General features: G+C 34.8%; 1 protein-coding gene across 3 annotated transcripts in view; it reads left to right on the top strand.

Moving 5' to 3' along the window:
* Nucleotides 1-3,892: 3,892 nt before the first annotated feature.
* LOC145964731 (zwei Ig domain protein zig-8) overlaps nt 3,893-15,657 on the top strand; it is a 125,087-nt gene continuing 113,322 nt past the window's right edge. For all 3 annotated transcript variants that reach the window (XM_083087792.1, XM_083087782.1, XM_083087776.1), the window contains exon 1: nt 3,893-4,793. The gene's annotated coding sequence lies outside the window, so the exon portion shown is untranslated. The remainder of the gene's footprint in view (nt 4,794-15,657) is intronic.

Here is a 15,657-nt window from a genome sequence, read left to right as displayed (position 1 = left end):
AGGTAGAGGTAAAGGTGGGCTTGAAATAACGATTTGTCATGCATAATGTTCCTTAAGTTCGTATTTTCGCGTAACGATGATATTGCTTAGCTGACGATCTGCTTGTGAATATTACAGCAGAATATTGCGCGACTTAAAAATAAAAAGAAATACCGTGACGATAAAAATACCGTCTATTTTTGCAGACTTTCTTTTACTTATACAAATGGAAAATATCACATTTAAAGCAAGTTAGTAGAAAAGTTTCAATGAAAGATACTACTTTTGTTGTAAGTTATATTAAAAGCAGATTGATTTTAATCGCAGATAGTAAAGTGATGATAAAACATTAGTATTAAACTTTAAATGTACAAAAGAAATATTTCAAAAAAATGCAGAGAAAAGCAGGAAAAATTTATTATATATTTTAGAATGACGTCATCTTTCACAAACAATAAAAGAAAATAAAAAGAATTGTGACATTATTCCTTTTTCAAAATGACTAATTATATATTTAATTTGACATCTGATAATTAATATTATTAATATATAAGATTTAAATATAAACTTCTTTGATATTTAATATTTTTTACAAAAAATTTTATATATAATGTTTTGAAAAAACATAAAAAAGAACAAAATTTAAAATAGAGATTTATATCAATGCTGATATTTATTTGTATTTTGCTAACTATCATAAATATATAAAACAAATGTTACATTTTTGTCACATGTATGAGATATTTATATCATTTAAAATTGTGTTGCTAATTTTAATTATTCATAACCTCCAGAATATTAATACATAAATGTGGTCAGTAATTAAAATTCGTATTTCTGTCTAATTATACAGTTGAACTTTAATATTTAGATAAAAATCTTGGCTCGCATTTATGTCATGCGATAAAATTCTAGATAACAATTATATATACACATTTTTTATTTTTTATGTAAGTTTCTTATTTAAGTTGTTCTGCAAATAACACTTTTTAACAATAATAATTAATTTATTAAACATAACTTTTTCTCCGTATTGGATTTTTAATATATATATATATGTAATTTTTAAGTAAACGTACGTAATAAAGTACGATAGAATTCATATTCCAATATTACAAAAAATTACGTAAATCAAGCAGGTAAATAAGAAATTAAAATAAAAATTATATACTTAATCGTTTTCTGTCAAAACACAAAAGTCAAAATAATTGAAATGGACATTGAACAAATATAGCGCCTGTCAGATGTTATGCGAACGATTAAGCGTTACACTCGCAGCTACAAGTTGTTACAATATTTCGCGAAGCTAAATCGATTACTGCCATCCCAATTGTTGCCATCCCGAACACGTTAAACGTCTCTCACGATGGAGCAGATCATGGATTTCATTTCTCTCGAATTCTTATCGACACGTACTATGACGTACATATCGATAGGAGATCGAGAAAAAGAGAAGGAAATCATATATTCCCAAAGGATCAACTGTCTTTCTACTGTCTTTAACTTCTTTCCTTCACTTTTTTAGCGAAGCTAAATATAACGCCATACATTTATATGTTCAATTTTGGAAAGCATTCGCCTGTACTGTTTAAAAATTAAATCCATTTCGATAAAGTAAATTGTACGCGGCTAAAAAAATGGCTCTCTCTCTCTCTCTCTCTCTCTCTCTCTCTATATATATATATATATATATATATATATATATATATATATATATCCAATGTGTAATTAATTTCTATATTCTTTTTATAAATCTTATAATGTTCAGGAAAATTTTATTGAGGCAATCGCTCGCACCCGTTTCCTGATATTGCTTGTTGCCAGCATCTCTCTTTGCTGGGAATATAAAATATTTATGCAGAGACGTGCCTTTCTATTGCGGAGGAGAGAAATTTGAAATTTTACTATCGAAACCGGCAGATACTTTGGTTCTTACGAACTGAAGTATCTACATATCCACTTTCTGCCAGATACAATAGCTTATATATCAAATCGCACAAAACAGAAAAGGGATGAACATCGTAATAGTAAAACGCGTATTTCAATATCATTATTCAATCAGTTACAAACAATATCAGTTACAAATAAATGTGCAATCGACATAGATGTATACATACATGCGCACTGCAATTTCTCTTTAATTTTTGTATAATTACATTTACTCTGCATTAATTAATAATATTGAAGAAGAAAAGCTATTTTATGGTTTTAAATATGATTCCGAAAATGAATTTTAGGTAACGCGATATATTTGCAAGCATAATAATATTCGTGATACACATTTTGTTATATTTCTTAAATATTCTATATTTCATCAAGAGATTACATTTATTGTTATATGGATAACGCGTTGTTATTTTTGTGAATAATTTTGATTGTAGCAATAGGGTCATTCCGCGAAATTAATATCAAATCTAATTTAGCTTTCTATTTTCCCTGTTATTATATTATACTTGTAATTAATACACGAATTCCGTCATTATATAACAACAATGCAACCGGAAGTTTATTTGTCGTCCGTGGAATTACATTTTATCTATATTTGTTTCGATCCTCATTCGTGGGCAAAGATCAAATTCATTATACGCATAATTGCCAAAATTGTCTATGTAGGTAGTATAATAATGTTCGCGAATATAGTTCGTTCATCGATACGAATAAATAATAATCATTTCCGAATGGATATCAGTCGATATTATATTGACATATGCTCGCCATCGTCATTTTATACACGCGATCATCATTATTCCAAAAATACAACTGGATATCGATATCAGTGTTGATATCAAGCCCGATTCGAATCGATAAATCTCGCGAAAAAACATCAATCACATCCATTTTGTCAAATAAATTTGCCAAATTATTTTTGTGCGTCAGTCGCCATAACATTTAAAATTTTAATTTAATTAGCTTGAATTATTTCTTCAAAAGCCGAAAATTGTGCACATATTGTTCAGCAATCGAGCCAACATACCGTAGAGATTAATAGCTATGCGGTGTCCAGTAACTATACAATTTATTTTATACCTTTCTCTCTCTCTCTTTGTCTCTCTTCTGTCACCGTACAAAGCATATTTATAGCGAAAGCACTGGAGCAAGACTGCTGGATAATAAAATACAATTGTGAATATATTTAATTAAAACGAAATTATACGTGCCAACATCGATCTTTGTGTGTCGTATTTAAATAGGTACTGTTCGCAATATTCTCACGGGAAATGCAAATAGAGGCATGGTCCATTTGACTTTGTCCGGATCCTATCCCATAGATATGTACGAAAGCATGGATGACAAGTCGTCGAAAGCTCAATCCCAGACAAGTTGCATCTCTAATCTGCAATCTCGTCCCTTTCCATTATTAAGCGCATACTTGGAAGATTGGTTTTCCGTTAGAACTCGCCATTACAAAAGGATCGCGTTATTTGCAACTGTTTTCACCGATGTCGAGCGGAAAAACTGACGGGGTAAAGGAATGAGTAAACGCGCCAGAACGAGAGACAGAATCGATTGACTGCTATCGAGTAAGAAAGAGATGACATAGATCACGGCCAAAGTATGCTAGCGCACTGGGATTCAACGATGCATTAGGTCGAGAGGAAAAAAAACGAAAAAAACAGACTCGGAATTGTATCGTGAAAAAGAAGGGGCCTACGTGTCGCAAAGGGTTGAGCTAAACGAAGAGGAGAGCGAGAAAAAGAGAGAGAAGGGCTTGCACAAGGGAGAAAGGATCGCATTGGAAGAGGATCGAAGGAAAGCACGGAGACTGCGTGAGAGCGGGAAAAGCGTAGCTGTTGGGGGTGAGGCGGAAAAGCGATAGAACGAGGCTGGCCCAGAGAGAGAGGGGGTGGAGATCGGAAAGAGACAGAGGACGGAGGGTTCGTTTGCCGAGCTCAGTTACGCCGCGCCCCTTGCGATGAGCGTTACACCACACGGGTGAGATCGTAGTGTCTTCTCGAGAAAGAAAGAGAGAGATCACTCTCTTCTCCTTCGTTATCGCTTTCCTCCTTTTTTTTCGCGATAGTGAGAAAAGCGCACGGCGCGGCCGACGCGAGGAAAAACATAGGGAAAAGAATTCCGTGAGAAAACAGGTAGCACGTTGGAGAGGTGCACGTGTTTCTCTATCGAAGAATTAACACCCGATGTTACTGATGCTTGCGATGGTGTCGTCGTACAAAATCTCTATCGATCAAGGACGCTGGATGTTATTAAATCGCGCATGAATATTTAGCGTAAGAAAGATAGAAGGAAATTCGCGAGGCTTCTCGGGTCTTCACGCGTGGAAAAGTGTTTATTATGTTTATTACACGAGAGTAAGCTACTCGAGAAACGATGTGATGCACATTGATGGATTGTACTCAATTTTTGGATTTGTGTATAATACGAATAATGATGTGATTTTTAATTAATCGAATGGTGATGGAGTGACGGCCATATTCGTTTACTTGAGAAACATTCGCCAACGTCTTAATCAAAGTAACTCGATCGTGAAACTGTCGCGAATCGTCATTTGCAAAATGAGACTTGGACATGTACTTGCTCCGATTTGAAGCTAATTTAAATTATCGATGACGGAAGAATGCAATAATATAGGAGCGGTGGCAAAGTTTTAATAGATAAAATACTTTCGGAAGAAATATGAACATGATTGAGTGATCGATACGTGATTTCGTTTAAAAAGTTTCTCGTTTGCGGATAGAAAGGTATGAAGTAGCCGAAACTTTCAAAAACTTTCAAAACTCTCTATTGGTCATATCAATTTGAATCGGGTGAAACGAAATTAAGGAGCGGTTCAATTTTGAGACCAACTGTCAAAGGTAAATAGCTCATATATTTCGTACGCATGACTTTCGAGGACCATTTTTAAAGGGCTGGCTTATTTGATCGAGGAATTTCTTTGTTATTTTACCATTCTTTTAAAAGATTAATCATTTTTTATAAATATTGCAATATATATTTGCATATTATTATGAAAATTACTATTATATTAACATCATACACATAAAAAATAGTAATAATTTTTTTCATAGCAATATTTTTTACTAAAATAAACTTTTTTTATGCAATTTTGTATGAACAATGATTGATCTAATATATACTAGAGTATTTATGTGGTTACACGCAAAATGTACATAATTGTATAGATGAATACAGCTTTGTCTAGTATGAAAATCATGAATAGGTCAGCAGAGAGATTCAAATCATTTTAAAATTTCATACTATACACAGAAAAAGCCTATGTAAAAGTACATTGCGTGTAAAAAATATATGTACGTATACATACTTTTGCTTTATATACGCAATTTTTAAGGAAACGTATATCGGAAGATATCGTTACGCGAAAGGAAAAAGCGTCATCTTTTCTATCGAGTGAAAGAACACGCTAAGTTTCACACTTGCTCTCGCGTTTTTTCGCGGAAACCGCAGAAATTATAGCAACTAGGTCAAAGCGAACTGCATTTATTTACGAATTATGATTTCGCGAAAAAAAAAATGAATAAATCTAAGTTTTCTGGCACACTATAAGCTATATAAATCCGAGTTGATTACCCGTAAAAGGCGGCTCCACGAATCTCGAAAAGCGGTATTTTCGGATAGTGAAGTAGCTTCGGTGCCACGGACAAATTATTACGAACGATCAATTGTTCCACGAGAGCCAACGAAAACGGAAGCGCCGAGGAGAATTCGAGGACGGAAAGCTCAAGCGAGCTTTTAACTATCCGGACGGAAATGTTGAGAGCGCAAGCAGCGGAATCCATTTGAACTTGCTCGATTTAGACGGCCGGGGTCCAGATACATTTGAGTTTTAAAAGTCAAGCGCAACTCAAGTTTTCCAACTGTTGTGTGAAAAGTATAGCTCCCCGTGTGCTAGACAGTTGTGTACGTTCCATTATTGAATCGTCTAGGTCGTACCAAGACCGATAGAGGAACTTGAACTCGATCATCTCCGACTTCGTCTCCGATTGCCGATTTCCGCCTATTAAACGCCTCACTTTCCGTCCTCGAAGTCGGATTGCGATGATATAAACGAGAGTAGAGAGAGAAATAATCTTCTTTAAATCTAATTTAATCCTTTCAATTGTTGTATAATATTTTTAATAATTTATAATAATTTAATTTTTAAAAATTTTTAATAATTTTTAATAATTTTTAATAATTCAATTTTTAATCATTTATAATCTAATGTAATTTACAATTTACTCTGTACATTTCCCTATAAAATGTGGCAAAAGTTTCGATAGAAAAAAAATCTTTTAGCGATAAAAAAATATAACCCGAACAAAATTGTAAAATAATTATTATCGGTTAACATATTTTCTATTAATTATAAGCATTTTTAACGTTAATATCTGATTGGAGATTTCACTTGTAATTTTTCGTGAGTGGCACGCGGTCAAATGGTTTTGATTATAAATAAATTAAAATATTTAAAGCTGAGCATTTTATCAGAAAGTTTCTACCAATTTTTTTTTTTTTTCGTGGCAGGCGGAGGAGACTCCACCAAACTGTGAAAATCCGCTGGGCTTTTCGCTTTTTGTCAAAAGATTGGATGATTAATCATGCCGTCCTATATTCTCTTGTGCCTTTTGGCCTGTGTGCGTGTCTACACATACGCAATATGCAATAATTTCCATGCGCATATGCGTCACTCGGGCCGTGTACCTTTTGGGTGAACGAGAATTCATCAATGTCTAAAACTGGAGTGAAGCCTTCCCAAGTGATTGACCGCAGCTAGGCCCTGTCATTTCGTGCTGTTTCACTATCAAGTTTAATATTTCTAATCTAGCGAGCCAATATTTCAAAAATATTTCCAGTTGCTCCGTGAACGCATCAATAATAAGAATAAGTTGTCATCTCGCACTAATTTCTAATTTTTTTTTAAAACATAATTTTATATTTAATTATAAATTTATTTATATTTGTTAAAACACTTTTTATATTCATAAATTTCTATTTATAGCCTTAGCTTATTAATCAACCTTTTTCTAACAAGCTTGTGACGTTAATATCACGCTGTTAATCAATTTGCACATGAAAATTTAATCGCTCTAATAAAAAAGCTAACGCTTTGTCTTCGGTAAAATTTGATAGTCTTTAAGATATTAAATTAATTATCATTGCACAATTTAAAAAAAAATATTAATAGCAACATTAGCAGATTTATTTCATCGATATCGAAGAACGAGTTAAAAAAATCACGATTACCTTCAATTCCCTTTAATACGGTGCAATTTATATAGCCTTACATAAGCACATCAGGTTTGTTCGACACATCAACACTTTGACCCCGTTCAAGCGTTTAATCCACATGAGATACGTACGTATGATTAGACGATTCGGCGGAAACGGAAAACCATTCAGTATCCCGCGCTTATCCGCCAGCTCAACGGCCTTCGAAATTCACATTAAACGTGTAGCCCGAATACGGCCACGGCTGGTCGGTGAGCTTATGAGCTTTTCAACGCGCGGATCAACGTGCTCGAGGCCCGTCGAACAAGGACGACATATCCAGGCATATATGTATCGCGGTCGATTAATTCCCCCTTACAGACTCCCCCGATCCTGGAATGGGCACTACCATGTAATGTCGTACGGTGTTTAAGTGAAGGCGCGCATTTCACGCGCGATTGCTGCAGCTGATTGCCTATTTTCCGCGCATCGCGGCATTGTACTTAAGCAAAAATGTTCCGAGAGACATCTCTCCGCGCAACTATCTTGAAACGTTACGACATTCGGAGTTGTTTAAGATCGAGTTGCCTAGAATTTGCAGGATAATCTCTGTTGGAGCATCCGCGAAAACGTAGCATCGTAATCGTAACTCGGGTGAAATTAATTGTCGATTTACTTTTAATAATATGTAGTCGCTAATAATACTCGTAACGAGCAATTCATTTATAACAATTACAATAATTCGGTCTTATTAGAGAGTTTTATATATCAATGTCACACTATAACACATTGCATTCGTCGAAAAGATAAGATTAAAATCAGATTAATGAGTTTTCTATTGAGTTTTCTATTGAGATTTCTGTAGAATTTATACACAGTAAAAAATTGTGCATCCAAATGTTAAAATTTTCTTATGCTACCACGTTTTGATTAGTACTTCAATGTAAAATTAACATACAATTTAAATGTTATTATTTTTATAACGTTTTCATGTGTTACATTTATGTCAACTTTATAATTTAACACTTTGTATATGTCTCTTAGAAATGGAATATTATTTTAAATATTTTTAACATAATCATTTTAAACAATCAACATGTCTCAAAGTCAGTTTAACGTTTTAAGAAAAGTTAAAATAAATCTTCAAATAATCTTAAATTTTAACATATAAAATAATCAAATTTACTAAAATCAAATGTTTCTATTACAAATAATTTAAGTTAAAATAATAATTATTATCATATGTTAATGCCCTGTCAACATTTCTTACGAGTTATTGTAATTATTTTTTCGTGTAATTTTTAATTAATTTGTATGTTATTTTTACATTACATTTAAAGTCACAATAACTAAAATAAATGTAAAGTATTGTGTCAATTATTTAATATTTTTAGTTTATCAATAAGTAACATACGACGAATGAGTTATCTTAACTTAAAATTTAGAGTGGACTTTCTGGGACATGTGAAAAATGTTATAATTAACATTTTATTTTTTACTGTGTACGATTGCATAAATTTAATAATAGCAAAAATTAAAGAAAGGGAACAATATGTGTCTAACAAACTCTACTACATTTAAATGACATAATATGCTGTCTAATTGACGTTCATCGCGTTCATGGCGTTTGTGGGCGATGTACGCACAGCGTACATGTATAGTGAATTAATCATATATTGAGTAGCGTGAAATATATATGTATATGGAACAGGTAATGATTAAATATAGATGTAGTTGCATGAATCGATCAAACATTCGTATAAAATCAGCATTGGCATGATTATCGTGAAAAATACGATATGATATTGTTATATAAGTGAAGTCGCGATATATAGAATCCAAAAAAATTAGAAATATTTCGATCTCGCATAACAATTCATCTTGTGTATATTCGCATTTTTTTTAATATTCGGGATGCGCCAAATTTCGCGCTCGGAAGTAACCTCTTTGTGTGACGCGGAGATCGATCGCGTTCCAGTGACAGATTTTGGTATTGCTTGTGCGCGAAAAAAAAATTGGTCGCGTTGGAAACTTGCACGTTTTCACGGCAATTGTGAAACGCGAAATAGCTTCCTGAAATTACTTTCTCGTAATGCGCAATCTGGAATATCGCCCACTCTTCTCTTAATGCAGATATAGTTTTGCATCTCTATAAAAGTTCAATCAGCGAAGTAACCGAATTATATTTTCCGTCTCGTTCATCCACATCATATTTCGTCGCGATATTACTTTATAATGAATATTTCCCAAATCATATCGGATTCGCTGTATTAAAAAAAATATATAAAATGTAATAACACTATATCGAATCGAAGGGGGGGGGGGGAGGCGAGAGGCCAGGACGAGGTAATTACATCGCGGTGCACGTTGAATTTAATCAATCATCGCGAACAACTTCTCTCTCGCCTCTTGCCGCAAGGGAAACACAAAGATCCTGTAATTTAATGCAACGCCGCAGATTAGATTGTGCATACATTAACAAGCATTCTCGAATAATTTTTAATTCCGCGGGACCTCGTCGACGTAATCGTTAAATCCAATGAAATATCGCGAGTACGTTTTTCTCCGCACATGTGTGAATTAGAATTTTAATTATTTGTTTTGCGTATGAGAAAAAAGTCTTTCTTTCATTCCTGTAAATGCAAAAATCTACTCTCGTTCTATTCATTCGCGCGTTCACGATAACGTTCGTTTACGTTATTATGCCCGTTGATGCTATTTCCAACAGGTTAATTTGCAAACAATTCAGTACAAATCGAGGATGGAGAAGATGAAAAGGAGAATGAGTTCTCTAAAAAAAAAATGTAACAGAAAAATTCATTTTCCATGTTGTTTGCCTTGAATCTCAGGCCGAGATTCCAAGCGTGTGGCCGTTGTTTCCTCCATGTCCTGTTTTACGGTATAGCGGAATAGCGACTCACGTTCAAATCGCAATGTCGCCAGGAAACGAGAACGACAAATGAATTTCAACGCGAGTCTAGTTTTGTAATCCCGTTTAAAAGATAATGAGAATAGAATCGCTGAAAATCGCTCTTAAATCTGTCTATTGCGCTAAGCTTATTACGATTTGTGCCAGATTTATAGTTTGTGCTGCAAATTATCACTTTCTGCATAATTCTCTAATTTGCGCGATGTTATCGTAATTACGAAGAGAACGAATATTAAATGAGAAATGAGAGTGCTGAAAAATTTCACGAAACTCCTATTCGTTCCTTTCTTTGTCACTCACTTAATTGAATACGTTTCAAAAATTACTTGGCCAGTATGTTAACAAATATCCCATTTTTATTTCTGTTAGTTTTGCTAGACACTAAATTCTATATTTATAATATATGTATTATATATTCACTGTATATAATTTTGAACCTGAGTTTCCCTTCGCCTCAGAAGTAATAATGCATGTAAGTGACAACTTATCGATGCAAACTTGACGATGTGAATATTGAATAACACACAACGTATATACCAAACGTAAATCAACATTGTGAATGTATTAATTATTCGCCCGCGAGACACAGAAGCGAGTTTCTAGAATCTGACAGTCACTCGTGGGGCTGCAACTAGTTAACATGTTGGACGATTATTTCTGCTACAAAATGTTACAACGCAAACGCATCCGCAATATTGCATTTACAATTACAAAATGCTTGTATAATTACTTTAAAGAAACACTTATGTCCCGTCGATATTGTAAGAAAATCTTTTTTTGGATTTGTGTATTTATTTAAACAAGTAATTAATTATAATAACGTAATGAAGGATTTTTTCTGAATGTGATTTAAAAATATTTTGTTCTCACATTTTTGCACCTTTCGATAGTACATCTATCTTGAATTAAAAATTAGCGTTATACTAGATATTTCATACAGTGCCTTTATATTTTTGATCTCAATGATGCAATTTTTAGAGAGTTGTTTAAAATCAGATGGTAAATCAATTTTTATGTGAACGAATAGAATTTATAAATCTATAAATATATATTCATAAATAAAAGATTGTGACATTTCTTCCTTAAAGAAGGATATATATTTATTTATAGATTATTAATTGAAAGAGTATTCAATGCCCTATTATTATGCCAAAACAAAAATGTCTGTTCTAGTTACAAAACTATTGTAAATATAATAAAATAAATCCTAACCGAGGGGTAAACCGCTGATCAAAATTATGTACACTAATGCCTACTAATGCCCAATTCCTGGGCATTACTGCTAAATTTTTAAAATTTAATAATTTAAATTTTAATAAATTTAAAATTATTATTTGGAAAAAAAGACTTAATAATACTTTAATAATACGCATTAATACTTCAATAAAACCTAATAATGCCCAAGTAATGCCCAGTAATGCCCAAGCAATGCCCAGTAATGCCTCAAATCTGTACACCGCAATGCCCTCAGCGGTTTACCCCTCGATCCTAACACTTGTAATAATTTTTCATAGAAATTGTTATAATTCTCTGTCGAACCATGCATTAGCCTCAGAGAGTATGTTATTTTACTTCATTTTGTGAATCACCTTGGCATCTTTCCATACCTTTTATTTTCGCGATTTTTACAAGGACGCAAAAGAGAGAACGGTCTCTTTCACGTCGAACTCATAATTCTTCCTGTGGTCAGAAATACGTGCCGCGTTCGTGAAGCTTCGTGCAACCGCGGCACAAGGCACGACGTAAATTTGCAGTTCCGCCTTTTTTCTCCCACCTCGGAATAAGATGGTTAACGTTTAACGTAAGGCGCCGCGGCGTATCAGGGTTTCGTGAAAATTAACAGCGCCCGCGTGAAATTACGTGAGCATGAAAACGGCGAGTGGCTTGAATGTATTTGCATAACCCTTTTATTTATGTTCGCGTGATGCAGCGGCGACAATGTACGTTAAGGGAACGCACCGATGCTGGAGGAAACACGTACTCCATGATAGTACACATCAGGCTACAAAAGAAAAAACAGATCAGTAATTCCGTTTTCAAATAATACCCCGGATCTACAAACAGCATATCTTAAATGCGAGATAAATTTTTCTGATTTATCGCTTTTTTTCTTGCATACGTTGCTTTCACGTATGCAACGAACGGCTTAAGTTTAAAATACTTATTTTAAGAAAAAGATTTATTCGAAATTTCTCACGAGTTATTTTTGCTAAAATTTACTATATTTTCTTACTACAATATTTCGAAATATTGTAATAAAAGAGAGAGAGAGAGAGAGAGAGAGAGATGCATGCTTGTTTATAACAAAGAAAATTAATCATTGAAGTCCCTCTTTAGTTCTTCCATCAATCAAATGTACCAAGCGAGTAGAATTTCGAGATACACAAATTGCGGTGTCCTTAATGGTACCACCTTAATTTTCTAAGTGTTACAGCTACGTATTTCCGGTATAAACTTTAGTTTAACAATCCTCCAGAACATTGTTATCAAACGTTTTTAGCCCTAATGAATGATAAACAAGTCGATTGAGAAGTCATTATCGTTAGATATGCTAATCGCGGAAGCGGAGGCCACCGTGGACGCATTCTCGTCTTAAGTTTCCGCCGGCAACATCCTCTGAATTGCTAACCATACGGCCATCGGCACGGGACGGGTGTTTGAGGAACTTTCGTGACGAATCTCGTTTCGAGCGTGCTCGCATAATTTTGCCATTGAACACGACTGGGGGTGCGGGCCGCATTTCGTGTCGCTCCTTTATGAGGGGAACCTTTGGTTATCCGATCTTGTCGCACTTACTCGTGTTTTATCGTATACCTCTCTCGTCTTTCATCTTCTCTCTCTCCCTCTCCCTCTCTCTCTCTCTCTCTCTCTCTCTCTCTCTCTTAGCAATGTGCTCTCTTGCGATCTCTTCTCGCACGTCCGTGGCTCCCTTTGCTAGACCAGAATACAAATTACCTAGTAGCATGTCGCCTTAGAAGTAAAGTAGATAACAGCAATTAGAACATCATCCAGGACATGGAGTGGCATCTGAATCGTTTAATCCGCCAACCCTTTTCTTGCGAACGGCTAAAACATGTTGACGCGACGCGAAATTGCGTCAGCTGTACATTAGCGATTAAACATCGTATTAAACATCGTCGTGTCGACAATAACGGTAATCAGATCGACCTATATCCTGGAAGCGTCGGCGTTTAATATTAATCATTTATCTTAGAGCAATGTTGAAATATAGCTTGCCAATAAAAATAATATTTCGGAGGGAAAAAAATGTAAATCTCTGTTCTTCATCTTTATTCATTCAGAAAATTTGTCGTCTCTCTCATATTTTTTCATTGTCCTAACAAAATCGGGAACTCAGACTTTATTCACCGATGAATAAGCGTGATGAGAAAACAAAAATGCGATAATTTGATAATTTAATATATGAATAATATATCATTTAATATATAAATAATATATAATTCAATATATTATATAATTAAAATTTGCAAAAAAAATAAAATAATTAACACAATCTATTATATAAGAAAGAATTATTTGTTATTTCGGAGTTAAAATATAATAATTAATAAAAGATGACAAAAATCAATCAAACATATACAAACTTTTATCAATCGAACGCAATGTGTTTAATAAAGTTTATGTAGCAGCAAGGATCGAAGGGGAAGAGTATTAAAGAATTAATATATGCGCAAACTTAAACATTGAAGTGTAAACTTATTCAAGGAAAGTCGTGCGTATGGAGTAAACAGCACGTTCCTCTTTTACTATGCTTTCTTCGGTAAATAAAACCACTCGAGCGTTGGTATAATTTCTTGAAATGCAACCGCTAGATTTATCGTACAATCTGTAACATCCGCTGTGCGTCGTAATCCCCTACACATTCAGATTTTCCTTTGACGGAGATGCACCTTGTCGAACTTCATTGCTTGTGAAAGATAGTCTAACGTATTCATCTAGATATTCACCGCGGAGACATATTGAAGTTTATTCCTTTAAAATGTGCAAAATGATTGTCACAATAATCTCTATGTTTCAAGAAATTGAATAATTCTTATTAAAGCTTTGATAAAATCGGAGAATAATTACAAAGAGTCATATTAACAATACATTAAACATTCATTTTGGATGACTAATTCTTTGTCTCGTCAAGACTAACGATGCATGTTATTGGTATTCACATTGTCACATAAGTTTGTAAGTTTGTCACAAAGTTATCTACTAACTTATTGCTGCGTACGATTTGCTTAGACATATTCCCGTAGATGTACGGAATACAAATAAGTTTATCGTGCACAAATAGTTTCGAGTGTCTCGAAGACGGATAACGACAATTAGAATGTCATCTCAACTAATGGAAGATAATTTCGAAACTTTTCTGCTGGGGGATTCCCAGCAAACACCAAGTAACATTTAGTTTATATAATTGTTAGTTATATTGTTGAGTAGAAAATTACAACTAACAATTATATAAATGTTACTTGGTGTTTGCTGGGTTTATGTAAAAGAATATGAGAAAGAAAAAGCGAAGTAATCGATACTCACAAGTTGAAAGCGAGTGAAATCTCTCTATGAATACGTACGAATGACTTGGCCAACGGTGGCGAAAGGTGTCACGCGAAGAGCGTCTGACGGAACAGAAGTTTCGGGGTAAAACGGATATCCGTGTCACGTATGTAACCAATCGAATCGTTTTCGATAGAGTCTACTTGAAAATTGAACGTAGCGTCGTACAGAGGCAGATGGAGAACTTTGCCGGGCAAACTCTACGCGCGAGGAGAGAGTTTCGTCGATAGTTTTGATTTTGCGACACTCTGTGGTAACTAGCTGGTAAACGCAGCGACGCCCACTCTTTCTCCCGTTGTACGAGTGAAACTTGGGAAGAGACGACACCCTCTCTCTCGCGAATGAACGATTTTTCCCAACCTGTCTACGTCTCGCTTGATCAAGACATCGCGAATTTCTCCAATGAATACAGCCAGCCGAACGGTTCTTCGGTCAAACGCGTTCCGATAGGTTCGCTCGACGTATTTATTCGTACAACGTTGTCGAAGGTATCTCAATGTTATCCGAAGTTTGCGAAGAAATGGAAGAGTTGCTGTGAACGTGAAGTGTATTTGCAATACATCTCGCAGGGTTTTTAATCTGTGCCTGTCGCGCGAATGTTTTTCGACAATAACGCCCTCGATTATACGCATTGCTATCAGATCACATCGCTCGAAGAGGGACGAAAGAAACTGAACAACGGATGTTTCGATATGTTTTCATTATATCGAGTGTATTCGCGGCGAGTGGTACGAATCGAGAAGAGGCGAACGAATATCCGATAATGTCAATTCAGCGATAGGAAGGAGAGTCAGCTGTGAATTCATTGAATGGGATGCAGCAGCGTGCACCGGTGTGCATTCGGTCCTTGATTTGGGTGCCGACGTAGCTACTCTGTACGGACGAAATCGCTGAGCAAAGCGATACTAGGACCGTGGGATTTGGACGAACGGTGGCGGATGTATCGACGGTCGACTTCATTGATTGAATACGTCTCTGCCCCCGAGCATTAAAGCCGAATGCGACGTGTAATGTCG

This window comes from Camponotus vicinus, unplaced genomic scaffold, assembly GCF_025532165.1.
Source record: "Camponotus vicinus isolate PSW18456_S1 unplaced genomic scaffold, iyCamVici1.0 SCAF_1, whole genome shotgun sequence".
In the NCBI taxonomy this organism is placed as follows: Eukaryota; Metazoa; Arthropoda; class Insecta; order Hymenoptera; family Formicidae; genus Camponotus; species Camponotus vicinus.
The sequence above is the reverse complement of the archived record's forward strand: the minus strand, read 5'-3'. Positions and strand labels throughout refer to the sequence as shown.